The sequence below is a fragment of the Sus scrofa genome, chromosome 6 (assembly GCF_000003025.6).
Source record: "Sus scrofa isolate TJ Tabasco breed Duroc chromosome 6, Sscrofa11.1, whole genome shotgun sequence".
Taxonomy (NCBI): domain Eukaryota; kingdom Metazoa; phylum Chordata; class Mammalia; order Artiodactyla; family Suidae; genus Sus; species Sus scrofa.
The window spans coordinates 58949666-58976558 of NC_010448.4; the positions used below are offsets into that span (position 1 = coordinate 58949666).

Sequence of the window (26893 nt, forward strand, 5' to 3'; positions counted from 1 at the left end):
GATTGGAGGCTGTTCTTCCCAAAAGCTTGCAATTGCTGCTGGAACAAATGCCCACTCCCTAAGGGCACCAAACAACACACCTTAATATTCTACACATCAGGGTGTCAGGAGTCTGCAATCAGCTAACCTGGGCTAAAACCAAGGGCTGTGTTCCTTCTGGGGGCTCCAGGGCACGATCCATTCCATTACCTTTGGCAGCGCCAAAGGCCATCTGCATTCCTCTGCTTGTGGCCCCTTCCTCCGTCTTCAAGGAGCCCTGGAGCTTCTCCAAACTCCCTCTGACCAGGGCTCCTGCTTGGGTGGTCTCCGCTCCTTCCCTCTCTCTGACCCTCCTGCTTCCTGTTTGCAGGGATCCTTGTGATTACATTGGGTCCACCTGGAATAACCAGGCTCCCCTCCTCTGCTTGAGAGCCTTAACCAATCACACCTGCAAAGACCCTTTCATCACCTAAGAAGCACACCCACTGGTTCAGGGGCTTAGGACATGGACCTCTTTGTGGGTGTTACTTCATCTACCTGAGTGGGTGTCAGTCCTCAGCACTGCCTCTATTCATGGGCTTCCTTGGTGCTTGAATGCTTCACCCTGAATTCCAAGTATCTCCTTGTAGGAGTGTTTCTCCCACCAGTTTGTGAAATGCTGAATGTTTGACAGTCAAATTTCTGCACTCTCCAGTGCCTCTACATAAGAGGAGGTTGGATAGGAAGCAGCGGAGACTGGGAAACAGCCCCAGACGTCTGTGAACCCCAGGTGCCCAAAGTGACAGGTGGCCTACGTGTGACAGGACTATGGCTACTCACCAGCACCGTGTCCTAACTACCTGAGCTCCCAGTGAGACGAGATGGTCTCTCCAGACTCCCTTGAAGTTAGGTGTGTCCTGGGAGAAAGTCTATCCAGCACTGTGTAACCAGGAGTGGATGGAGCTGCTTCCAGGTCTGGCCGAAAAACCTACCATACAAGATCCTCATTGCTCTTCCTTCTCCTGATGGATGTTGATGCCATGGGTGACCTTGGAAAAACACTGAGTGTGGCCTCTGTTTCCTGGGATGACTATGATATGCAGCCTGCTGTATCCCTTGTATTAGTCATGTTTTAAGTTTATGTAAAGGTAATGCTTTAACATGCATCCTAGATGCATATGTTGCTGAGAAAATTAATAAATAAATCATTTTAAATGAAGTTGGGCATCCCTGAAGGAGAATTAGCTCAGCTGCAGCTTAGTTTATGTTCCTAGGCAGGAAGAAGCTTACTTTTCAGCCAGTAGAATTAGGAATTTTTTTTCTCCCTGCCCAGCCACAGCTCAGCCAATGAAAAACAGCCACACCCCCCTGAAAAGCAGCCAGAGCCAGCCAATGAGAAAACTGCAACATTCTAGCCAATGAAAAACAGCCACAGTCCAGCCAGTGAGAAACAGCCATAGCCTAGCCAATGAGAAACAGTCACACTACAGCCAATGAGAAAACTGCCACATCTGAGCTAATAAGAAACAGCCACAGCCCAGCCAATGAGAAAACTGCAACATCCCAGCTAATGAGAAAACTGCAACATCCCAGCCAATGAGAAACACTACAGTCTAGCCAATGAGAAACAGTCACACGACAGCTAATGATAAAACTGCCACATCCGAGCTAATAAGAAACAGCCACAGCCCAGCCAATGAGAAAACTGCAACATACCAGCCAATGAGACACAGCCACAGCCCAGCCAATGAGACATGGTCACAGCCCCGCCAATGAGAAACAGTCACACTACAGCCAATGAGAAAACTGCACCATCCCAGCAATGAGAAACAGCCACAGCCGAGCCAATGAGAAACAGCTATAACCCAGCCAATGAGAAAACGGCAACATCCAGCTAATAAGAAACAGCCACAGCCCAGCTAATAAGAAACAGCTACATCCTAGACAATGAGAAAACTGTAAAAGATGTGCTAATGAGAATCAGCCACAGCTGAGTCAATGAAAAACCATCAGTGCTCTGAACTCTTGCTTTCCTCCGAGGGACTTTTATTCAAAGCTGCCCCTTCCAGCTTCTTCCTTTGTCTCTGTAAACTGTTCCTTTGTTCTCTGGACTTGACTGTTTTTTGCAATAGCTTGAATTCCCGAATAGCAATTCCTCTACCATTCCTAAATAAACTCCTTTTGCTGGTAAAATAACTGGACATTTAATTTTAAGGGTGGCACTAGACATGCTTTTTCCTAGATAACCTGATTGTATGCCTAAGTCACTTACATTGGCCTCTGGCCTCCTGCATTGCAAGAATCTTCTTCCTGGGGTGTACTTATCAAAAAAACCCAATAACCCCCCCCTCCCAACACAACCAATCCAGAATCCTCACCCCTACCATATTCTTTATGGGACTTCAGTCTGGGCAACTATCCACCTGCCCTTGTCACCCCAAGGCCAGGTAATGGCCAACTAGGGACACCCTCTCCACCCAAGAAAGGCACTGAAATCATTAAACCCGCCAGTCCCAAGCCTGCTTACCCTTCCCTACCTGTTCCTTCTCATGGAAGATACAGTAAAGGTCTTGCCCACTTTTTTCCTTCACTCCGTCTCTTTCAGCCTCTAGGGCTTCCCCATGAGGCCCTGGTTGGTGGCATGCATGCCCCTTCCTCCTGGGAACTGTGAGGAGCAAAGTATCTTTTCATTGACAGGCATCTCCTGATCTCCCTCATTTTCCCTCACATTAAAAAATTAATACACGGTATTTTATTATTCTTTTTATTAGAGTAGAGCTGATTTACAGTATTGTGTCAATGTCAGCTGTACAACATAGTGATCCAGTCACACATATATACACATTCTTTTTCTCATATACGGTATTTTAAATCACCTCCCTGCTGAGCTGGAATCAGATTCACCTGTTTACTTGGAGAGAGGAACTAATTCCTATCACCTGAGTCTTTACACGTTGGGGTCTATTGGCTGTAATAGTTACACAGATGAAACACCATTCGGACAGCGGGACAGCCTTCACTCAGGTAAGGGGTGTGGCTGCCTTAGTGGCTGTGGCCCCAGAGCCCCTGAATTAGGTGCGCAGAAAGCGGAGCCCCATATCTGCCCGAGTCTGCTCTTCATCTTCTCTTCCACGTGCCTCGGGTCAGTCCGCCCAGCGCGCTCTGAATCCCACGCCTGCAAGACCACGCCTCGCTCCTGACCGCTGATCACGGACACGTGGGCGGGCCCCGTGGCTGTGTTATATGAAATATCCCTCCTCCCCTTCCCAGGTCCCTGTGTCATTTCCTAAAGTCAGTTCACACAGAGTTAAGTGAGTTCACAGTTACCCACTTGATTATTTAGCGTTGTTGCTGATGATACAGGGCTTCTAAACAGGCCACCCCATGCTGGCTCAACAAAGAAACTCTTGGGATCTGCAGGGCCATTTCCCTAGAGCGGGACCAGCTGTGCCTCCCAGCATATGGGGTCGCGGGAACCCCCTCACCAGGAGAGCCCCGAGCCTGCTTCTTGGGGTCACCTTCCAGCTTGTGGAGCCAGTTTCCATTCTGATTACAAAGGGAAAGTTCCCCTGAAAGTCCAGGAGGAGGCGCCAGTGTCCGGCTCTCATTTTTCCATCTTTTATTGTTCTTTAAAAATAGAAACATAAGAAACCTGCATGCCTGTTACAGGTCTGGTATTTAAAATGTTATTATATATCTTAAGAATATTTTAAAAGTTCAACCTAGATCCAGGCAGCTCTTACAAGAGTGTGATTGAGATTTCAGTACTATGTAAGCACGTTGAATCCTTGTATGGAACCCTCCACAGAGTGTCCCCATTTTTCTTGAAGAAAAAAGGGACTGAGATTAATGTGCCCAGGGTCGGCCAGCTCGAAGTGATGGGGGCCGCAGACCCGCGTGGGAACCAGACTCACCGTTCCCATCTCAGGACCTGCTGCAACTCACCAGCTGGGAGGTTTCCGTCCTCCGAGCGCCACCTGGAGGACAAGCCACGTGTAGCATCCCTGGTGGCGCTGCAGGGCCAGGCAGGAAGAGAGGGGCTCCCTTGCCCTCGGAACCCCCCTCCATGTCCTGGAGGTGTGTCCAGGGGGGATGAATGCAAAGGGGTTACAGTGAGGCAGAACCAGATGCCCAGACACATTCACTGAACCCTGGGGACAAAGTGGGCACTGGGACCTTCTGAGGGGACCCCAGGCCCTGAGGGAGCAGAGGGAGGATGGATACCTGATCACTGGGCACCGACATCAGCGGGAGCCTCCAGCAACCCAGCGAGAAAACCCACAGACCACGTCAGCTCGGACCCAGGGCCAGCAGGAACCCAGAGGGGCCTCAACGGTCACATTAGGCGATTGTTTCCTCCACTCTGGACACCTTCCTGGGGAGGAGCGTGGGGAGGGGAAGGCTGAGTCGGAACAAACGCTAGAGTGTTTATGATGAGTGGGAGGGGCTAAGAATTAAACTCTGGCAGAGGGGAGGTGGGGGAGAGAGGGAGGGAGAGAGAGAAAGGAAGGCAGAGGTGTGTCCTGTCATTAAGAGGAGGCAGCTCCATTGATCAGGTCAATGATAGACCAAGACATTTTATTGCTTCCGCCAAAGGGCACTGCATCATGATCTGCACATTCACACGCAGGTATTCACACACATGCGCACAAATACACACGTGCAAATACAAAATGCATGGGCACACACAAGCACACTCACACACTTCTGATACATACCAGGGTGGCACCTTCGTTTACACGCAGCACTATCTAGCTTCTCCACGTTTTAATTTCCTAAGAAATAACACCCCTTAGGCAGGGTGCTTTGGGGTGGTTTTTTTTGGGGGGGGGCATATGGACGTTCCTAGGCAACACCAGATCCACCAGCATCTGCGACCTACACCACAGCTCACGGCAACGCCAGATCCTTAACCCACTGAGCAAGGCCAAGGATTGAACCCACATCCTCATGGATACTAGTCGGGTTTGTTACCACTGAGCCCCAATGGGAACTCCTAGGGACTGTGCTTTGATAACAAAAAGCAGTCCTGTCAGTGGGAAATCACTGATTGAATAAAAAAGTGGTAAGTTGTTTCATGATAGGTTAAGAGATACCATGATCAAAATGAACAATTTCTCTGAATTATAGAAAAGATAGAACAACGACATAAAATAGTACAAAAACCCAGATTTCACAGGAGGGGGCCTTTTGTTCCGATGGTGTCAAGTTGTGCCCAGCATTTGCTGGAGTTGGAGCTTCTTGATAAAGAGTTCGTGACTAGGGGGAAGGAGGCATCAGTCAGGAATCTGAGATTACGAGACATATACTACTATATAAACACAGATAAGCAATAAGAACCTACTGTATAGCACAGGGAACTCTATTCACTATATTGTAATAAGCTGTCAGGGAGAACCTGAATATAGGTATACGTTATAAAGTACTGAATTACTTTGCTGTACCCGTGAAACTAACATATCATTGTAGATCAACTATATTCAAATTTAAACTTTTTTTTAAAAAAAGTTACTGATTAATGGCTAGCTTGAAAACAAATTATTCAAAATCTCAGTAACTCCAAGTCTGAATAATAAACATGATACCATGTTCCAACAGGGCTTGTTGAATAAGAAACTACGTTGTCTGACCTCTGAGCCAGTGGAGAAGAGAACCAACTTTGAAGGGCCAGGGAGGGGAGAGTGAGAGTGAGGTTGGGTCCCTGTCTGAATGCAACTGACCTGGACCACGGAGTCCATAAAGGAAACATTCAGATAGAAATGGGGAAAAATGCCGCGGGAGCGGCCCAAGAAATAGCAACAACAACAACAACAACAACAAAAAGACAAAAGACAAAAAAAAAAAAAAAAAATGGGGAAAAAGAGAGCTAGACAAATGCGTGCTGTTGCTACTTCTCCTGTTTTTTTTTTCCCCCAAGCACATATATTCTTTCCTCAAAAGAAAAGTAATCGAGAGACCATTTTCACTGCTTTCTTTCACTTAAAAATTCATCCTGTTCCGCTTCCATGACAACACCGCTAGGTTTGGGGCAGACCCCACGGAGCACGCAACCCTCTGTCAAAGGTTCCGCGTGTGCAATAACGGCCCCTTCTCCCACCGCCTCTCCTACCTGGGGCACGATGTCGTATTAAAACAGGGGACAGTCTGATCAGCACAGGGTGCTGCAGAGTGGCTGCGTCTGAGCGTCTGCACACGGGCGAGTTTCGACAGACAGTGTGTCGCAGGTCTACTCTTCCAGGTTGGGGGGGTCAGGGGAAATGAGGGTGGCTGTGTTCATGTAGAAAGAGAAGTGCCTTTCAAAGGAGAGCGACTCTGACCACACATGCCAGAATCCCTGCAGCAGGCGGGGCACACCCTCTGCTGCAGGCAGACATCCCTGAATCTGCAGGGTGCACCTTCTGGACCTTGTATCTCTTTCTTTCTTTTCTTCTGGACCTTGTATCTCTTTCTTTCTTTTCTTCTTCTTTTTTAAATTTTTTTTTTTTTACCCTTCTGACATTCTTTATTCAAAAAAGAGGCGCAAAAACATAGAATTAAAATGTCCCATGTCACTGAAATAGCAGGTTCACCAAAAGGTTTAAAAGTAACATTGAATCAGGGGGTTAATTATGGTTATTAGAGAGAGAATGAATTGCTTTTCAAGAAAATGTATCTCAAGAAACTGCTGACCAGGAGGGTGGGTGGTGTTTAAGGGGGAGTGGCCGTCTGAGGTCCCTGAGCAGCAAAAGCCACACAAGGCAGGGCCCCTTCCAGGTGTGGCCGACCTGGACCCTCACAGAGGAAAGGACCCCTTCTCAGGCTCCCCTGGAGGAAAGTGACCAATCCCCCACAGGACCTTCACCTCCAGCAGGAAGCTGCACAGATACGTATCAATCCACATCCATCTCTAGTCACTCCCATCATGCCATCTGTGACGCACCGCAGGCGGCCTGTGGTTCAGAACGAAGACGAGCCACCGGAGCGCCCTAGGCATCGCGCTCCAGAGCTCGGAGGTCCTCCCGGAGCTCCTGGTCCACGGTCTGCAGGCGGGGGTTGCGGCTCTTGGACCCGGCCAGGATGCGCTGCAGGGGCAGGGAGCTCCGGAGCTCCGAGGCCGACTTGGAGCAGACTTCTGGTTCCAGAACCACAGACTGGATGAGTCTTGGCACATGATGACACACCTCTGCATCCGGATCACTCAAAAGCCACGACAACAAAGGGATGAATCCTGGACTCTGGCTAATGTACTTCAAGCCTTTGAAATTGATACTCACGTTGTAGAGACATCAGCATTCACACTTTGAGTCTGGTACACTGCCCGGGTCTCAGGTGTCCCAGAAGCTGCAGTATGGTGTTCAGGAGGACCCGACTTGAGGTAACCAGGAATTCACCACCACAAGCGATGGCAGCAACTTTTGTTACCATTCCAGCCAAAGCAAAAACAAACTGATTTTCATCAGAATCCAGCTCCTTGACGACCCCATCCAGGTACTTCACAAAACTCTGCATTGTTTGACCAATGATGTTGAAAAACTTCAAAGCTTTATCTCTTCCCAGGATGGCTTTGACCACTTCCTCGCTGCTGGAGACGCCCCACAAAATGGTACAGGCTGCCGCACCCATTTCTGTGCAACACTCTGTCTGCTGCAGGAGCTGCTGCTTTGCTTCATTCCACTGCTGTCGGAGAGCCGGCTTGTCCTTCTCTCGCACGCTGTCCTCTTGCACAGACTCCAGGCGGGCTTTGAAGGGCTCACAATCCATTCGCAGTTGCTCTAATTCTTGCTCTTTCCTTTCCAGATTTTTGTGGGGTTTTTTTTCCCTACAATCTTTCATTTCTGGAAGCTCTCCAGTACTTCCCTATTTAGTATTCTGGGTAAGAAGCCCTGTGTGTGCATCACTTCGGTTGTCAGCCGTTCCAAGTCCTTCTTTCTCACCTTAACAAACTTTTTAGTTCCCACGTGCTGGCAGGACCCCTCTGCGCGGCTTGTGTGCCTGCGCGGGGGCACGCCCTCTGACCCCTGACGCTAGAAAGCGCGGGAACGCGCCCACGCCGGGGTCGGGTACGGAGAGCCGCGAGGCTCAGGCTTCGCGGAGTTTTCGCTGCACCTGCTCGCCCAGGGGCCTGGGGTGTGTAGGCGTGATCCGCGTCGGCTCGTCCGGCTTTAGCCAGAGTTGTGAACTTGCTAACTCGCCCTCAGCGCCCTGAGCCTCTGAGACCGAGACACAGCGGAGGCGGGGAGGCGCGACGCGCACCGGGGGAGCGCACCGGGGGAGCGCCGCCACGTGCCCGGCCCCCAGCGCTCGCTCCCAGAACGCGCTGCCTGGACCTTGTGTTTCTTAGAGGCGGGAGGCAAGTGGCGGGATCTGGCCAAGGATCATGAACAGCTGGGCGTCCATGCTGGAAGGATTGCAGACACCAAAAGCCTGATTTCCTTCCCCTTGGTTTTGTTTTTTTTGTTTTTGTTTTTAAAATAACAGCCTTACTGAAAAACGATTTATGCATCGTGCAATTCAGCTTTTTCATTTTTTATTATAGTTGATTTACAATGTTCTGTCAATTTCTGCTGTACAGCAAAGTTGTTGCAGAAACTGCAAAAACTGTGGCAACGGAAGGAGACAAACAGCACTCGGAGATATGGAAAAGCAAGGTTTATTCAGCACCAGTGTGGGCTCAGAGGAGTCACCTCCAGAGTCTGAGCACCAGGTCTTTGTTCTCAGTAACTTTTATACACTACAAGGTCTTGATTTTTCCGTGTAAGCATCCCGGACCTCCCCCATCCCCAAGCAGACAGTGTTCCTCCCTAAGAAACTGAGCAAGCAAGGTTACAGAAGCAGAACTGATAAGCAATGCTAGGTACCTAATTAGCAGGGCTGCTGGCTTGGACAGAGAGCACACAGTTGTTACATTATTACAAGAAGGGTGGCATAGTGATTAGCGCAGCTGGAAAGGCTTGCAGCTGCCTTCTTAGCCAAGGGGGGGTTGTTCTTTAGTTAAAATTCCATTTCATTCCCCCCTCTTGATGTTCAGGGTGCATCTGCACCCTTTACAAATCATCATCAGTCATAACCCTTTGGTAGCCTCTAATAAGTAGCAGGTGGGAGGCTGTTTTTCTTTCAACCATGGTTTTTATAAAACCTTTTATAATATTTATCAGGAGAGGTATAAGGCAGGGAACAAGTAGGCACCCTGTAAGTATAACCATGACTATTCCGACCATTGTCTTAATTCCTCCCAACCAAGAGAACCATTTACCAAAGAGACTGTCTGCATCCCATCCTTTCCAAGTTTGTACAGGTACATGGGCTAGTTTAGTCATGCGGTCAGCAATTTCTTCTACTACCTTTCCGGTGTCATCTATTTATACACAGCAATTACTTAATTTAAATTTTCCACAAACCCCTCCTTCAGAAGCAAGTAAATAATCCAAGGCCAAACGATTTTGGTAGATTGCACTGCGCATTTTAGTTTGTTGTTGGGCCAATATAGTCAAGGCCCTTGCAGTGTCATTTGTTATAAGTTCCAAAACCGCCTGTAGTCTGATGATGCGGTTGAGCATATAGATAGGGGTGCGATATCCCCAAGAGCCATCCTCTGCCCAGGCGGCAGGTCCATAATATTGAATTATCCGTTCTGGGGGCCATTCATCATCTTTCCACTCTCCAATTTGGAGAGCCCTCCGGTCTCTGGGCACCCTGTGCCCTATATATAGGAACTCCCAGTTGCTCTCCTAGTGACAGAGGGAGCAGGAAGAAGGAAGGTCTGATTGTTCCCAGTACACATGCCCCAGCCCAATTTGGGGGGAGTATAGAATAGGCCATTTTTCCACAAGTCCAATATAATCCCTTTGGTGCCCACCACTGGATGTTAGTACTGATATCTTCCCAGGCTTGTCGAAGATGGGAAAAGTTAGACAAGGGATTAGGCTTGGGCTCTGAGCGATTGGAGGATGACCACCATTGAGTCTTTTGGGCAGTCAGATTATAATACCTCAGGCCTAAACATGTCAAGCTTCCTACCGAAACATTAAACCGTCCTCCCCGCCTCGCAAGACAATTTCTCCCTATAATAGCAGTTCTGAGGAGCCATACACCATTGGTGAGTTGGGGGTATGCAGTCTCATTATGAGGCTCTAATGGGTCCAGTTCTCTGGCTTGCCAAGGCCAGTGGTCTCCTGTGTTTGTTCCCCCGCATACATAACAAGAGGAGACCTTGAGAGTTTGTGCAATAGTTTCTGCCAGGGCTAAGAACAAGTTCTTAGTTGTGGCCGGAATGGGAGGTGGGGTGTTTCTTATCTCTTCATAAAAGGAATGAAAGACGCTGTGGCTGTGAGAAGCAGCTTGGAGCACAAACATGATTCTCTGGAAATGTAACACAGCTCCAGGGTCAATGTGAATGCTTATTTTGAAACCCTCCTTCCATTTGGGCTCACTGGAATTGAAAATAGTGAAATTAACTGGGTTATAAGTTTTAGTCTGGCAGTCTGGAGGGGCTGTACCCTTTTGAAGGACAGCTGTTTTGTCTCCCTTATTCCAGGTTGCCCAGGCCACACAGCTCCAGTAAGTGCATTCCAGGCAATCATTCCAGGTGGTCCCCCAGCACATATATTTATGCTGGAGCCTATATTCTCTTTCCCATGATGGGCTTCCACATGGTCTAGTAGAAGTCCATGACCCATTCATAGCTTCACAGGCATCGAAAAGTATTGACACTGGCAACTTGGGGTTGGTAATTTGGGTCCAATTAATTAGCTGCCCTGATTTATGAGAGTGCCGGACTTCTAACCATTCCTCAGTTGGTGAGTATCGTGGATCAAAGCAAGTATATTGGTCCCCCTGTTGACAGATAGAATAAATGGTCCTGTTGTGAGTACAACTTCCATGAATTTCTCCTGAACAGGAGAAATGAGTGGAGTAAAGCAAAGTCCATGTAACCCCTTGATCTGATGGGGTCACTCGAATGCACGGGTCACATGAGGACATGGATCCTGACAGAACCAAAGGGGACCAGATTAACAGCAACAGGCAGCAAACATACATGTTGATCATAAGATAACAGTATATGACAGTTAGAGAGTCTCTTGTGGAAGGGAGGTAAGGCAGTTTATTTTACCAGGCTGTTGATTCCTCAAGCTTCAGCCGGTGTGGTCAGAGCAGGGCTTTGAGATCGTCGTCTCCTTCTCTATTGTCAGGCGAAGAGGTCTCTCCGGATCAAGGGCAGTCTCCCACTCTCCAAGGTCGTCAGCTGTGCCAGCCGGTTTTACTCTTGAATGATGGATCCAAGCATCTATTCCTGTTACTTTAAGAGCAGTGGGAGTGGTTAGAATTACAGTATAGGGGCCCTTCCATACCGGCCTCAAAGACTCCTTTTTCCAGTCCTTTATCCACACCTGGTCCCCCGGCTTGTGGGGGTGTACTGTTATACCTAAGGACACAGGTATTCTGTCTGTGACCCATCTATGTATCTGAGAAATAGTGAGCCCCTGTCCTTGTAATTGTTTATGTAATTCCAAGTCTCCCAACTCCCTGGTGTTTCCTTTTAAACTGATTAGTGGAGGTGGCGTTCCATATAAGATTTCAAATGGTGAGAATCCTATTCCCGCTCAGGGTGAGCATCTCACTTTTAAGAGGGCCACCGGCAACATGTCTATCCAGGGCAAGCCAGTTTCCTGACATATTTTTGCCAGGGTCTGTTTAAGGGTTCAGTTCATGTGTTCTACTTTCCCTGAACTTTGAGGGCCACACGCAGAATGTAGTTTCCATCGGATCTGTAAAGCTTTTGCCACCTGTTGTACTATTTCGGCCACAAATGCCGGTCCATTATCTGACCCGATGGTCAGAGGCATTCCATATCTGAGAATAATGTCTCTCAGGAGTGCCTTGGTTACTTCCCTTGCCTTTTCAGTTCGGGTAGGGAAGGCCTCTACCCACCCTGAAAATGTACAGATAAAAACTAGTAAATATTTGTACCCCTTACTAGGGGTGACCTCAGTAAAGTCCACTTCCATATCCTCAAATGGGGACAGTCCGCAGTGCTGCACCCCAGCTGGTCTGTGGGGCCCCTGGCGGGCATTATTCTGTAAACAGGTTATGCATCTTTGGGAGACAGAGGGGCAGAGTGCAGGAAGACGAGCAATGAGATAGTACTGGCCCAGTAGGGTCTCTAAGGCAGTTTTGCCCATATGGGTTAACTCATGTTCTTGGCGGACTAGTTTGTAGGCCAGCTGTTCTGGAATGTAAACTCGGTGGTCCCGTGTGACCCACCACCCCGTTTTAGTTTTAGTTCCTCCTTCCTCCCTTACCTATTTTTCTTCCTCTGGAGAATATTTGGGGACAGTTGGCACTTCTGGGGCCAGCAAGACCTTAGGTTTGTCTGGCTGTTGTCCTCGGGCTGCCTGTCTGGCAGCTGCATCAGCACTACGGTTTCCTTTTGCCACTGGGTCATTCCCCCTTTTGGTGGCCTTTACAGTGGATAACTGCAACTTCTTTAGGTTCCCATACTGCCTCTAAGAGCTTTAAGATTTCAGCCTGGTTTATAATTCCTTTTCCTTCAGCAGTTAGGAGCCCTCTTTCTTTATATAAGGCTCCATGGACATGTAAAGTTGCAAAGGCATATCGTGAATCGGTATAGATATTAACTTGCTGGTCTTGGCTGAGTTCCAGTGCTCTGATTAAGGCCCATAATTCTGCTCTCTGTGCTGACCAGCCTTGAGGAAGCACCTCTGCTTCTATCACTTTTAAGTCAGATACCATAGCATATCCTGCCATCCTTTTTCCATCCTCCATAAAGCTGCTGCCATCAGTATATAAAACCAGGTCAGGATTTTGGAGTGGTTTATCAGTCAAGTCAGGCCTGCTGGAAAATATCTCATCTAGTACCTCCAGGCAGTTATGGTCTGGGGGCCCCGCTTCATCTGGCAGAAAAGTGGCTGGGTTCAGAGTTCGTACAACCTCCAGTTTTATCCGTGGATTTACACATAGTAACCCTTGATATTGAGTCATTCGTGCATGTGTGAGCCAATGGTGGCCCCTGGTATCCATTAGGGTTACAACTGAGTGTGCGACTTTAACATTGAGGTTTTGTCCCAGGGTCAACTTGTCAGCCTCTCTTACCAACAAGGTGGTAGCTGCCAGCGCTCGGAGGCAGGGAGGCCATCCGGCAGTAACTGAGTCAATTTGTTTAGACAGATATGCCACTGGCCTCTGCCAAGGTCCAAATTCTTGAGTTAAGACTGCCAAAGCCATCCCATTTTTCTCATGAACAAAAAGGTTAAATTCTCTGGTTATATCAGGAAGTCCCAAGGCTGGAGCCTCAGTGAGTTTAGTTTTGATTGGCTGAAACGCCGTCTCCTGGCTTGGTCCCCATTTAAGGGAAGCCTTTTCTTCCCCTTTTAGAGCCTCATACAGAGGCCTGGCCAGGTCTGAAAACCCGGGGATCCATATCTGGCAGAATCCTGCTGCCCCTAGGAACTCATGAACCTTTCGGCGGGTGGTAGGGACAGGAATGGCACAAACTGCCTTCTTTCTTTCAGTCCCCAGCATTCGTCGGCCCTGCATGATGTTGAAGCCCAGATACTTGTTTTTTGCAGATTTGTGCCTTTTTCTTTGATACCCGATACCCTGCCTCCATCAGTAGGGAAAGGAGAGCTCTTGTTCCCTCTAGGCACTGAGCCTCCATGGTGCCAGCTAGTAAGAGGTCGTCAACATACTGTAGCAAAACACAGCCCAGTTTTTGTCCAGGAAATTCAGCCAGGTCAGCAGCTAAAGCGCCGCTAAAAAGAGTGGGAGAGTTTTTGAATCCTTGTAGGAGTCTAGTCCAGGTGATCTGTTCCTTTGTCCCTGTATGTGGATTCTCCCATTCAAAAGCAAACAAGGGCTGACTGGCAGGTGCCACCCGGAGGCAGAAAAAAGCATCTTTTAAGTCCAGGCAAGTAAACCACTTAGCAGTGGAGGGGATCAGCCCTAGCAGGGTATATGGGTTAGGGACGGATGGGTGTAATGTGACTGTTGCTTCATTTATGGCTCTCAAGTCCTGTACTGGGCGGTAGTCCTGTGTTCCCGGTTTTTTCATGGGCAGTAAAGGGGTGTTCCAAGGGGACTGACATTTTATTAACAGTCCATGCTGAAGCAGCCTATCCAGGTGAACCTGGATTCCCAGTCGAGCTTCTCTGGGAATTGAGTATTGGCGTAGCTTTACCGGTTGAGCTCCGGGTTTTAGATCAATTAAGACAGGAGCGTGGCGTTTTGCCAGTCCTGGTGGGTTTCCTTCAGTCCAAACCAGTGGGTATTTAGTCTCTAGTTCTGGGGGAATGGTCCCCATTTCTGAAGGGGGAGAGTACAAGCGCCATTCCTCTTCCCTTTTTACAGCAAGAGCCATGATTAAAGGAGAGGGGGGTTCTGTCAATTTAAGTTGGGCCGATCCGTCAGTAGAAAAGGAAATTTGTGCCCCCATTTTAGCCAGCAGGTCTCTTCCCATCAGGGGGACTGGGCAGTCAGGCAGGTAAAGAAATTCATGTATTACTTCATGGCCTCCTAACCGACATCGTCGAGGACCACAGAAGGGCCTGTGGGTTTGGTTACCTGTGGCCCCAACAATGGTGGTTTCTTTCCCCGAGAGGGGAGCCACAGGTTGTGTAACCACAGAAAGTTCGGCACCTGTGTCAACCATAAAGTCTATGGGGTGGCCCCCTACTTGAATTCTGACCATAGGCTCTCGGGGGCCCAGTTGGAGAGAGCCTGGTCCCCCCTAATCAGACTCAGCTAGGCCAATCAGGTTGGTGCTGAATGGCTCAGATCAGTACTGGCTAGGTGGGGCCTTGGTCTTTTTCTCAGGACAGTTGGGGCATTCATTTTTCCAATGTCCCTTTTCTTTGCAGTAAGCACATTGGTCATGTTCCAGGGGACTCATTTTCCCTGGCCTTGTGCCTTGTCCCCTACGGGGTGGTCCCACTGGGGGCACCGGTTTTGACAGGGCGGCTGCCAGAAGGGTCACTTTTTGTTTCATTCTCTTTTCTGCATCACAGCGGGCCACCTGGTCTCGGTTAATAAAAACCTTGTGGGCTATTTCCAACAGTTTAGTGGCATTCTCTCCTGCAAAGCCTTCTAATTTCTGTAGCTTTTTATGGATATCTGATTGGGCTTGTCCCACAAAGGCAGCATTTATCATCCGTTGGTTCTCAGGGGCCTTGGGATCAAAAGGGGTGTAGGTTCGGAAAGCCTCACATAGTCTCTCATAGAATTTGGCTGGGCTTTCATTTGGCTCTTGTAGTATCTCTCTGATCTTAGCTATATTAGTGGGCTTTTTAGCCCCAGCTTTTGCCCCCTGTAGGAAGGCCTGCCGGTACCTCTCTAGGTTACGTTTCCCTTCCTCAGTGTCATAGTCCCAGTGGGGGTTTTCTTCTGGGAAGGCTTCCCTCACCCAGTTTGCCAAGTCTGCTCGACCCCCCGCATTGGCCTGAAGCCATTTTTGGGCTTCTGCTACAATTCGCCAGTGCTCTTCAGTGTCAAATAGAGTAAAAAGGAGTTGCCGGCAGTCTATCCAGGTGGGACAGTGTGTCTGGAAAATGAATTCTAAGAGATTAATCAGCGCCTGAGGCTTTTCAGAATATGAGGGAGTATGGTGTTTCCAGTTGAGGAGATCGGCAGTGGAAAAGGGCTGGTAATAATAAAAACGTCCCCCCTCTTGTATGGTCCCGTCGGGGGCGACTTGCTGTGGTCCCCGTGTCTCCCGTAAGGGCATTTGTAATGCTGGAGTGGCTGCTCCCTGAGCTGAATGGAGATGCCTGCTCATAGGTTCTGGAGAATCTGGCTGTGGGGGTGATATCGCCTCGGTAACTTCAGAAGCAGAGGAGGAGGAGAAACAGAAGGCGGTGGGCTATCTGGCATCTGGGGACCTTTGGCTCCTGGAGGTGGGGCCAGCAGAACATTAGGTGGTGGCATAGGGGGCGAGTCATCAGGTTCCCCTTGATAAATAGGTGGCACCTTCTTTTGAGACAAGTTTTTCTTCTTGGACTGGGCTACTAGCACCCTACACTGTCCCTGGTCTGTGGTGCAGAACCGAACCCATGGGGGCCTCAAATAGGCAATTTCCAACCATTGATCAATATATGGAAATTGGTCTGGGTGTCCAGGGTCTCCTGTTATAACATTATATACTGCTGTAACTGTGAACACATCTAAGGTCCCTTCTGGAGGCCAGCCAACACCAAAATAGGGCCACTCTAGGGTACAGAGGGTACACAGTTTTCCAGGACTCAGCTTAACACCATAATCTCTAGAAAATCCTTTCTTAAAATTCTTAACCATACACTCTAAGACAGTGGGCTTGGAAGCCGATTTACCCATTATGTAAAGTCCCACCCTGTGACGGTGACGCAGGACAAACAGTGAGGACAAGGCCTCAGGTAACAATTGCTTCATCTGCCTGACCGCTCCCCCGGAGGAGATATTTCAGGCGCCTCTTAGCATAGGTGGGACTGTATAAACCCCAACGTCAGGATCCCCCCGAAGAGGGCCACCATAAGCCGTATGAGGTCGCCATGGAACTGCAGGTTTAGGATTCACTCTGGCTCCATAGTCCAAGGACGGTGGAGCACGGGCTCTCGTTCTCTCCAGTCACTCACACACACACACACCAGAATTGACAAGCCTCCCGATCCCAAGGGAGCAAACCCTGACCTGAGTGACCCTTTGGTCACTGAGAGGTGATCAGTCTCTCCTTCCACCATATGGCAGGTCCTGACTTGGGCAGATGTCCCTGGGGCACTCACCAGTCTGACGTCCTGTCCAGGAACCTGTTTCCACTCTCCTTCTGAGTCCGTTCAGGAAGCGGTATGGGCCAAGGCCAGCACGGCCCGAGTGAGTGTCTGGATCCGGCAAAAATGGCCAGTGTGCGCTATCCACCTGTCACTGGGCCGGTGACCGTGGCCTCCCCCGGTTCCTCGACAACAGTGGCACAAGAGGCCACCTCGGTTGTCGGCTTCCCTGCCAACGCACCAAAATGTTGCAGAAACCGCAAAAACTGTGGCAACGGAAGGAGACAAACAGCACTCGGAGATATGGAAAAGCAAGGTTTATTCAGCACCAGTGTGGGCTCAGAGGAGTCACCTCCAGAGTCTGAGCACCAGGTCTTTGTTCTCAGTAACTTTTATACACTACAAGGTCTTGATTTTTCCATGTAAGCATCCCGGACCTCCCCCATCCCCAAACAGACAGTGTTCCTCCCTAAGAAACTGAGCAAGCAAGGTTACAGAAGCAGAACTGATAAGCAATGCTAGGTACCTAATTAGCAGAGCTGCTGGCTTGGACAGAGAGCACACAGTTGTTACATTATTACAAGAAGGGTGGCATAGTGATTAGCGCAGCTGGAAAGGCTTGCAGCTGCCTTCTTAGCCAAGGGGGGTTGTTCTTTAGTTAAAATTCCACTTCAAAGTGACCCAGTCATATACACAAACACACACGCATATATATACATTCTTTTACTCACATTATCCTCCATCATGTTCCATCACAAGTGACTAGGTATAGTTCCCCCTGCTATATAGCAGAATCTCATTGCTTATCCACTCCAAATGCAGTAACTTGCATCTACTAACCCCAAACTCCCAGTCCATCCCACTCCCTCCCCCTTGGCGACCACAAGTCTGTTCTCCAAGTCCATGAGTTTGTTCTTTTCTGTAGAAAGGTTCATTTGTACTGTATATTAGATTCTGGATATGTGATATTATATGGTATTTGTCTTTTTCTGACTTACTTCACTCAGTAGGAGAGTCTCTAGTTCCATCCATGTTGCTGCAAATAGCATTATTTTGTTCTTTTTTATGGCTCAGTAGTATTCCATTGTGTATGGAACCTTCTTAATCCATTCATCTGTCAATGGACATTGAGGTTATTTCCACATCTTGGCTATTGTGAATAGTGTTGCAACGAACATAGGTGTGCATGAAAGTTTTGTCTGGATATATGCCCAGGAGTGGGATTGCTGGGTCAAATGGTAGCTCTACATTTAGTTTTCTAAGGTACCTCCATACTGTTTTTCATAGTGGTTGTACCAATTTACATTCCTGCCAACAGTGAAGGAAGGTAAACTTTTCTCCACACTCTCTCCAGCATTTGTTTTTTGTTGACTTGTTAATAATGGCCATTCTGACTTGAGTGAGGTGGTATCTCATTGCAGTTTTGATTTGCATTTCTCTAATAACCAATGATGTTGAGCATTTTTTCATGTGCTTGTTGGCCATCTGTACATCTTCTTTGGAGAAATATCTATTCAGTCTTCTGCCCATTTTGAACTGGGTTGTTAGTTTTTTTGCTGTTGAGTTGTATAAGTTGTCTGTATATTTTAGAGATTAAGCCCTTATCAGTTGCATCATTTGAAACCATTTTCTCCCATTCCATAGGTTGCCCTTTTTTATGGTTTCCTTTGCTGTGCAAAAGCTCCTAAATTTGATTGGGTCCCATTGGTTTATTTTTGTTTTTATTTCTGTTGCCTTGGGAGACTGACCTAAGAAAACATTTTGAAGGTTGATGTCAGAGAATGTTTTGCCTATGTTCTCTTCCAGGAGTTTGATGGTGTCTTGTCTTATGTTTAAGTCTTTAAGTCATGTTGAGTTTTTTTTTGTGCATGGTGTAAGGGTGTGTTCTAGTTTCCTTGATTTACGTGCGGCTGTCCAGGTTTCCCAGCAATACCTGCTGAAAAGACTCTTTCCCATTTTATACTCGTTCCTCCTTTGTCAAAGATCAATTGATCATAGGTGTCTGGGTTTATTTCCGGGTTCTCTATTCTGTTCCATTTGTCCGTCTGTCTGTTTTGGTACCAGTACCACACTGTCTTGATGACTGTGGCTTTGTAATATTGCCTGAAGTCTGGGAGAGATATGCCTCCTGCTTGGTTTTTGTTCCTCAGAATTGCCTTGGCATTTCTGGGTCTTTTGTGATTCCATATACATTTTTGGATTGTTTGTTGTAGTTCTGTAAAAAATGTCATGGATAATTTGATAGGGATTGCATTGAATCTGTAGATTGCTTTGGGTAGTATGGCCATTTTTACAATATTAATTTTTCCAACCCAGGAGCATGGAATAGCTTTCCATTTCTTTGAATCCTCTTTAATTTCCTTGATTAATGTTTTCTAATTCTCAGCATATAAGTCCTTCACATTCTTGGTCAGGTTTTTTTTTTTTTTTTTCTTTTTGCCTTTTCTAGGGCTGCTCCCACAGCACATGGAGGTTCTCAGGCTAAGGGTCCAATCAGAGCTGTAGCCGCCAGCCTACACCAGAGCCACAGCAACGCAGGATCTGAGGCGCATCTGTGACCTACACCACAGCTCACGGCAACGCTGGATCCTTAACGCACCAAGCAAGGCCAGGGATCGAACCCACAACCTCATGGTTCCTAGTTGGATTCGCCTACCACTGAGCCATGACAGGAACTCCCCTTGGTCAGGTTTATTCCTAGGTATTTCATTTTTGGGGGTGTGATTTTAAAAGGTATTGTATCTTTGTATTCCTTTTCTAATATTTCATTGTTGGTATACAGAAATGCCGATTTCTGAATGTCAATCTTGTATCCTGCTGCTTTGCTGAATTCGTTGATCAGTTTGAGTAGTTTTTGTGTGGAGTCCTTAGGGTTTTCTATATGGTAGCATGTAATCTGCATAGAGTGACAATTTTACCTCTTCTCTTCCAATTTGGGTACATTTTATTTCTTTTGTTTGTCAGATTGCTGTGGCTAGGACTTCCAATACTATGTTGAATAAAAGAGGTGAGAGTGGGCATCCTTGTCTTGCTCCAGATTTTAGTGGGAAGGCTTTCAGCTTTTCTGTGTTGAGTATTATCTTTGCTGTGGGTTTGTCATAAGTAGCTTTTATTATGTTAAAATATGTTCCCTCTATACCCACTTTGGTAAGCATTTTTAACATGAATGGATGTTGGATTCTCCTTTTTTTTTTTTTTTTTTTTTTTTTTTTGTCTTGTTTGTTCGTCTTTTTAGGGCTGCATATAGAAGTTCCCAGGCTGGGGGTTGAATTGGAGCTACAGCTGCTAGTCTACACCACAGCCATATTAGTGCAGGATACAAGTCCATCTACAACCTACACCACAGCTCAGGGCAAAATTAGATCCTTAACCCACTGAGTAAGGCCAGGGACCAAATCTGTGTTCTCATGGATACTAGTTGGGTTCCTTGTTGCTGAGCCACAACAGGAACTCCTTCCTTCCCCTTGAACAAAGGTGACCACTAGGGCCAGGTGTCCCCTGGGCATAAGGGCAAGGCCTGGGAGCCGCCACAGCTCTGAGCCCTTGGACAGGGCTGAGCTGCACCAAGTCCCAGAGGACATCACAGCCAGCACAGAAGACCCTCCTCCATCTCTATCAGACCTCACCTTGCTGATCCCAAGAACCTGAGGAAGTTCTTTCCTAAAGAATCCAGCTCTGCCTGTGAGCCACCAGGTGCCATGGGCTCAGCCAGCCATGGGCTGTGACCTTGGGCTGTGACTCTGGGAAACCCCAGGTCTGTCCCGCCATGTCCTAATCCCCTCCTCCATCTCCTCCCCTGGAGGTCATGATGCTGTTAATCAAGGTACTCGAGAACTGGGGCTGCAAGCCCTCCCTTCCCTGGTCACAGAGCCTGTATCCTACAAGTACCATCGGGGTCCAGACAGGAATCTGGCCACCACCCCAGGGCCATCTGGTTCTCTGAACACTCCACAGTCCAAGAAGCCCCACTCACCCATGCTTGGACACGAATAATTGTTTCTTTAGTACATTCACACCTGCAGACTAAGGAACTTTCCGTTTAGAAATGATCTGAGCCAGCAGGGAGGCAGGGATGAGAGCAGAGAGCACAGCCCAGGGTGACAGGATGCAGAGGGGCACAGAGACAAGCACTGCACCTGGTGCTACCTGCCCTGGAGAGTCATGAGGGAGGCCCAGTCTAGCTCCCCCGATGAGTCACATAGTTCTCTGGGCACCTCCTGATGTAATATCATGAAGTTGTCGGGAGAATTTTAGGCTTCTTCCTCTGCATATGGGAAACTAAGTAATTTGGGTGAGGAAAGGTGTGTTTGGAGAACAGCTAGTCTATTAGGACCAGAAGCTGAGTCAGTAAGTTTCCCCACCAGTATGCTACACTGCGGTCAGTTTACGTAACTCTATGTGTCTAAACATCTATGTAACCACATACCTATGTATGCATCTCTGTAGCTATTTATCTATGTATCTATGTAACTATCTATCTTATGTATCATCTAGCTATGTATTTATCTATTAATCTACCTATTTATCTCTGTATCATGTTTTTCTCTACCTCTGATGAGTTAATACTATGTGGGTTTCTTCTAGACTTGGGTTGAGTCTGGTTATGACCTATCTCACCAGAAACACCTTCTGAAAATCAAGGTCTCTGTGACCCCTGAAGGGGGATTCAGAATTGGGCCCATGAGCCCCCCACTTTCCTCCTGTTAGACCAGCAATGTAAGCTTCATTATGCCCCCTGGGAGCCTATCAACATCTTCCTAACCTTCAGGTGCAAGTCCCCCCCAGCACAAGTACAGAGCAAATGGTGAGAGGCTGGTCATATCCCCCAGTCTCGCCCCCTTCCTGGGTTTGGTGAGTTGGGAACTCCAGAAACAGAGGGGTGTGAGACCACAGTCTAGCCTCGACTCTAGGATCTGCTGCCCCCCACCCCCCAGGGTGGGGGGAACAGTCAGCCCTGCAGGCCCTGCCTGCTTTGTGGCACCTGGGCCTAAGCTGATCTTGGAGGGTCAACCTGTGCATTATTTCCCCCTGTCCTTCAAAGGGAAGGAAAGTCTATTTCCTCACAGTGAACCCCGAGATCCTGCTGTACTTCCCTCCTAGGGACCCTGCCCAGACCCTCCATCTGGGCTGAGCCAGGCTCTGTAATCCTGCAGGGGTGGCCAGTGACCGTTGTGTGCCTGGCCCTCCACCTGGAGAAGGAGGAGGACAGAAATTAGTACGCAGATGAGAACATCATGCCCCAACTCCACCCACATGGGAGAGGCCAGGCTCCCCATCACTGCAGGCCGAGGAGACACTGCCCAGCATTATCACTGCCTCTGTTAATGAAGGCCTACCTTGTCTGAGCACACGACCCCCTAGAGCTGGTCACAGGTGGGGAGCATCTTCCCTTCTCACCCCTTCCCATCTAGCATGGGGTCTGGACGGAGCTGCAGGCAACCTCTCTCCTTTCTTCCCCACCTCTGCCCTCCTCAGAGTCCAGGCACCACGACCTCCCCTCCTCCTCTCCTCTCCTCCCCTTCCCCCTTCTTCCCCTTCTTCCTCTTCTCCTCTTCCATCTCATTCTTCTTCATCAACTCACTGACATGGCATAGACATGAAATGCTTTCCAAGTGACGCACAAGAAGAGGGCATCTCCTTTCAGCCTCTGTCAGCACTGACTCGCTCCCCCAGCTCCCCTACCCAAAGTCAGCTACTGACCATGCTCTTCTCTTTTCCATGAGTAACCTAAACATATCTTCTGTGGGTAGACCATCATCAACATCATGTAGATGCCATCTAAAAGACGCCATAAAGAAAGAACAAAATAAAGCCAGCTGCAGCAACACGGATGGACCTGGAGATGATACTAAATGAAAGAAGATCACGTCATTGAAAAACCAATCCATTTTTTAAGTGAACCAATATATTCTAAAGAATGATCTGGGATCAGTAAGCCTTACTGCAGACATTTTAATGGCAGTATAGTATTCCCTTGCTTGATGCATCCAGATGGATTTATTTAATGCTCTATAATTTGGCATCTTATTTATTTACAGTCTTTTGATATTTCAAACTGCCCCATGATGATTATCCTTAATACACATACCTAACGGACAGGGCTATGTGGAAACAATTACTCCCCATTGCTTGGTGGAAGTTTTAGAATAGAATCGCTTAGGCAAAAGTCACAGGAATCTATTACGTGATAAATATTAGCAATCTCTCTTCCCATGATTCACTCCTTTTCACCCTTCAGGTTTTGATTTAAAATCCCCCTCCAGGAGTTCCCTGGTGGCCTAGGGGTTAAGGATTTGGCATTGTCACTGTTGTGGTTCAGCGTTTGATCCCTGGCCCTGCAACTTCCACACGACACAGGTGCTTCCAAAAAAAAATAATAATAATAATGCCATTTGCAGCAACATGGATGGAACTAGAGAATCTCATACTGAGTGAAATGAGCCAGAAAGACAAAGACAAATACCATATGATATCACTTATAACTGGAATCTAATATCCAGCACAAATGAACATCTCCTCAGAAAAGAAAATCATGGACTTGGAGAAGAGACTTGTGGTTGCCTGATGGGAGGGGGAGGGAGTGGGAGGGATCGGGAGCTTGGGCTTATCAGACACAACTTAGAATAGATATACAAGGAGATCCTGCTGAATAGCATTGAGAACTATGTCTAGATACTCATGTCGCAACAGAAGAAAGGGTGGGGGAAAAAACTGTAACTGCAATGTATACATCTAAGGATGACCTGACCCCCTTGCTGTACAGTGGGAAAATAATAAAAAAAAAAAGAAAAAAGAATAAGAAAGAAAAACAATAAATACTTATTTAAAAAAACTGCAAATAAAGCTTTGACTGGTGACCCTATTCAAGTAGATCTTATCCATTTCATACCTATTATAATCTTTCAAAGTATTTAACCAATCCTGAACGTATTCTAGATTTTCCTATTTCTAGATCTAACTCATTTGTTATACATTTTACTACTTGATAATTGGTCTCCTCACCAGACAGCACATTCTCTGAAAGCAGAGGCTGATTAATTATCTTGTATCATCTTCACCAACACAAACAGGCATGCATGTGCTCACACCCCACACACTTGCACATGCATGTTCATGTGTATGTATGTGGGTCTTTAACATGTCAATGCATATGTATATATAAATATATAATCTATGGAATATGTACATTTTATATATTATAAATGTATTATACACATATTTATGTGTAAGTTTATAATATGGTATATGTATCTATGTGTGTATGAGATACATACGTGTGTGTAGATAGATAGTCAATCCATAACTATTTGGAGGGTGAATGAATGAGTGAAATAACAAAAGAAAATCCGCCGAAAGCTCATGATGCAGACCCCCGGTGGGAGTGACTGGCCGAAATGGACAAGGACGAGTAGCCCCAGGTCTCCAACCCTTCCTGTTTCTGACCCTCAGGAACCCCTGGGCACCAGCCTCTTGGCCATGGATCCAGGATTCTCCGCTGAGGCTGACCTCACAACACTCCTTTCCAGGAGATTAAGTTGAACTTGGGCTGCTGCTCCAGACCAAGAAGAGAGCCAGACAGCCAAACGTCAAGAGTTTCCAAACATGAAGTTCTTGGCTTGTGGTGTGGGGTGTGGCCAAACCCTTCATTAATAAGACTCAAAAGCCAAGTCTACGTGCAAGGAAATCTGAGACACTGGGGTTGCCCCTGCCCCTGAATTTGCAGAAGGGATCATTGTGAAAATGGATAAAAACACTGATGTGAGTAGGGAGAGTCCCATGTAAATTAGTACAACCACTATGGAAAAGAGTAGGAGGAACTGCAGGAAGCTAAATGTAGAACTGCCATATGATGCAGCAATCCCACTGCTGGGCATACATCTGGAAATACACATTCACTGAACAAGATATGTGCACGCCTATGCTCACTGCAGCACTGTTCACAATAGCCAAAATGTGGAAACAACCTAAATGCCCATCGACAGATGAATGGATTAAGAAGATATGGTACATATACACAATGGAATATTATCCACCCATAAAAAGAAAAAAATAATGTCATTTGCAGCAACAAGGATGGACCTAGAGACATCATACTAAATGAATTAAGATCATATCACTGGAAACACTCAGGGCATTTTCCAGCCCATGAATTCCTGTGAGTTGCTCTGAAGCAGGATCTCAGACAAAGATGTCAGTGCAGGTAGTTTATTTGAGAAGCAAAAACAAGGGAGTGGGGAAGGGACAGAGTGAAGGAAAGCATCCTTGAAATAGGGAGCATGACTGAGGTCCTGCAGGAGGTGATGTGGGTGAGCCTGCAGCAGACTCTCTGAGAGAGCAGAGAAGACCCCGAGCACCTTCCTTCCAAAGGAGGGGACGCGGGGTGCCTTCATGGGCTCCTAACCCATTGCTTGGAGTCTTCCCCAGGGGAGGTTACATTCCGCACAGTGTGGGGCTGAAGTCGTCTCAGAAAAGGTCCTTACCCCAAATGAGGAAAGCCACAGGGCATCCTTGAGAAGGGATCCTGCCCACGTGATTCTGAGACCCACAGAGCTGTCAACCAGATTGAACAGGAAACCAGCAGGTCACCCAGAGGGACAGGCAGCAGAGGCTAAAACTATCTGTTTGAAAACCTAAATTCCATGGATGTGACTCCAGCCCTGCTGAAAGCCTCTGCTTCTTTGCCTTCTGGACCACGAAACAATTATTTTTTAATCCCTGCTTCCTCTTTCCCCTCCCACTCAATGTTTCCATTCTGAGGTTTGAAGGGCCTCTCTCGCTTTTAAGGAGAACAGGGCTGAACAATGGTCAGTCACTTCCTAAAAGAGACCACACGTCCAGGTCATTTTGGGCCACACCTACGACCTCCTTCGAATCTAGCCGTGGACACCACAGTACGTAAGCCAGCAGCAGTTTAACAAAGAAAACCGCAGCTGGGCCATCGGAAGGTTGCTTCCTGAGGGAGGAAGAGAAAGAAACGGGCCCTGGCTGCTGGTCTGCACCTTTCTGCATTGACTCAGGACAGCAGAGCGCATGTGAGCGTGATACGGGGGGAAACATCAGGAATGTTCTGGCAGAAAGAAAGGCAATAACCAAGGGCTCCTGCGCTAGATGTCATCTGGTTCCATCAGCTCGTAAGGAAACTCCTGGAAATCCTGGCCCTCAAGAAAGAATTCATTCCTACTGTTTTTCTACTGTTTGCACTTTGAGATTCTCCTGTTGTAGTGTCATGGGCTCTGCAAATTAGACTTTCCCATTCTTGCACTTACACAAAGTTTTCATTGTTTTCCACGTGCTAGGAAACCAGGCCAGTTGCCCAAAAAGAAGGATGGAATATCATAAGACTCAGAATGGACCACAGCCTTTCCTGTGTGTTGTCACTGAATTCTGGCAATGCAGGACCCTGCCCTCACCTGGATGGTAGTTGCTCTGCTCTGATGGGGATCCGAGGGAAAAACAGAGATGGAAAGGCAGATGAGCCGGTTCTTTGCAGACTGTGAACACCAGGGCACATCTGCCTGTGTAGATCTTGGGGAATTGGGCAAAGTATGGGTGTGGAGAGGAGGGGTATCATGCAGGGATGGGGGGCCAGGAAGGGAAGCAGCCTGGAAAGCCCTAGAGGCTCAAAGAAAAGTCACTCAACCATCAAAAGTCACAGATGTAGTTGCTGTACAATTAATTTATATGAACCAACCGCTTTCCTATCCACAAGTCCAGTCCAGGTTCACCTTAAATATCAACTACGAAGGAAGATCCCAAGGAACAAGTGTAATAAGAAATGTGCAAAACTGAACCCACGCAAATATATATCTAACAACCATGTCTGACTGGCACAAAACTAGATCTGAAGAAATTAAGAGACACCCTCATCCTTGGACAGAATGACCCTCATCCTTGGCAGAACTTCATGGCAGTTCCGCATCTCTAACTGATTAAAGCCCATCAGCCCTCAAAACACACCAACAAGCATCCCTGCTTGAACTAGACAGGTTGATACCGAACTTCAAATAGAAAAGTAAAAACGTAAAAAGAGGGAGTTCCCGTCGTGGTGCAGTGGTTAACGAATCCGACTAGGAACCATGAGGTTGCGGGTTCGGTCCCTGCCCTTGCTCAGTGGGTTAACGATCCGGCGTTGCCGTGAGCTGTGGTGTAGGTTGCAGACGTGGCTCGGATCCCGAGTTGCTGTGGCTCTGGTGTAGGCTGGTGGC

General features: G+C 47.6%; 1 pseudogene; it reads right to left on the reverse strand.

Annotated features, from left to right (window-relative positions):
• LOC100516019 lies at positions 4506 to 12379 on the reverse strand (annotated as a pseudogene).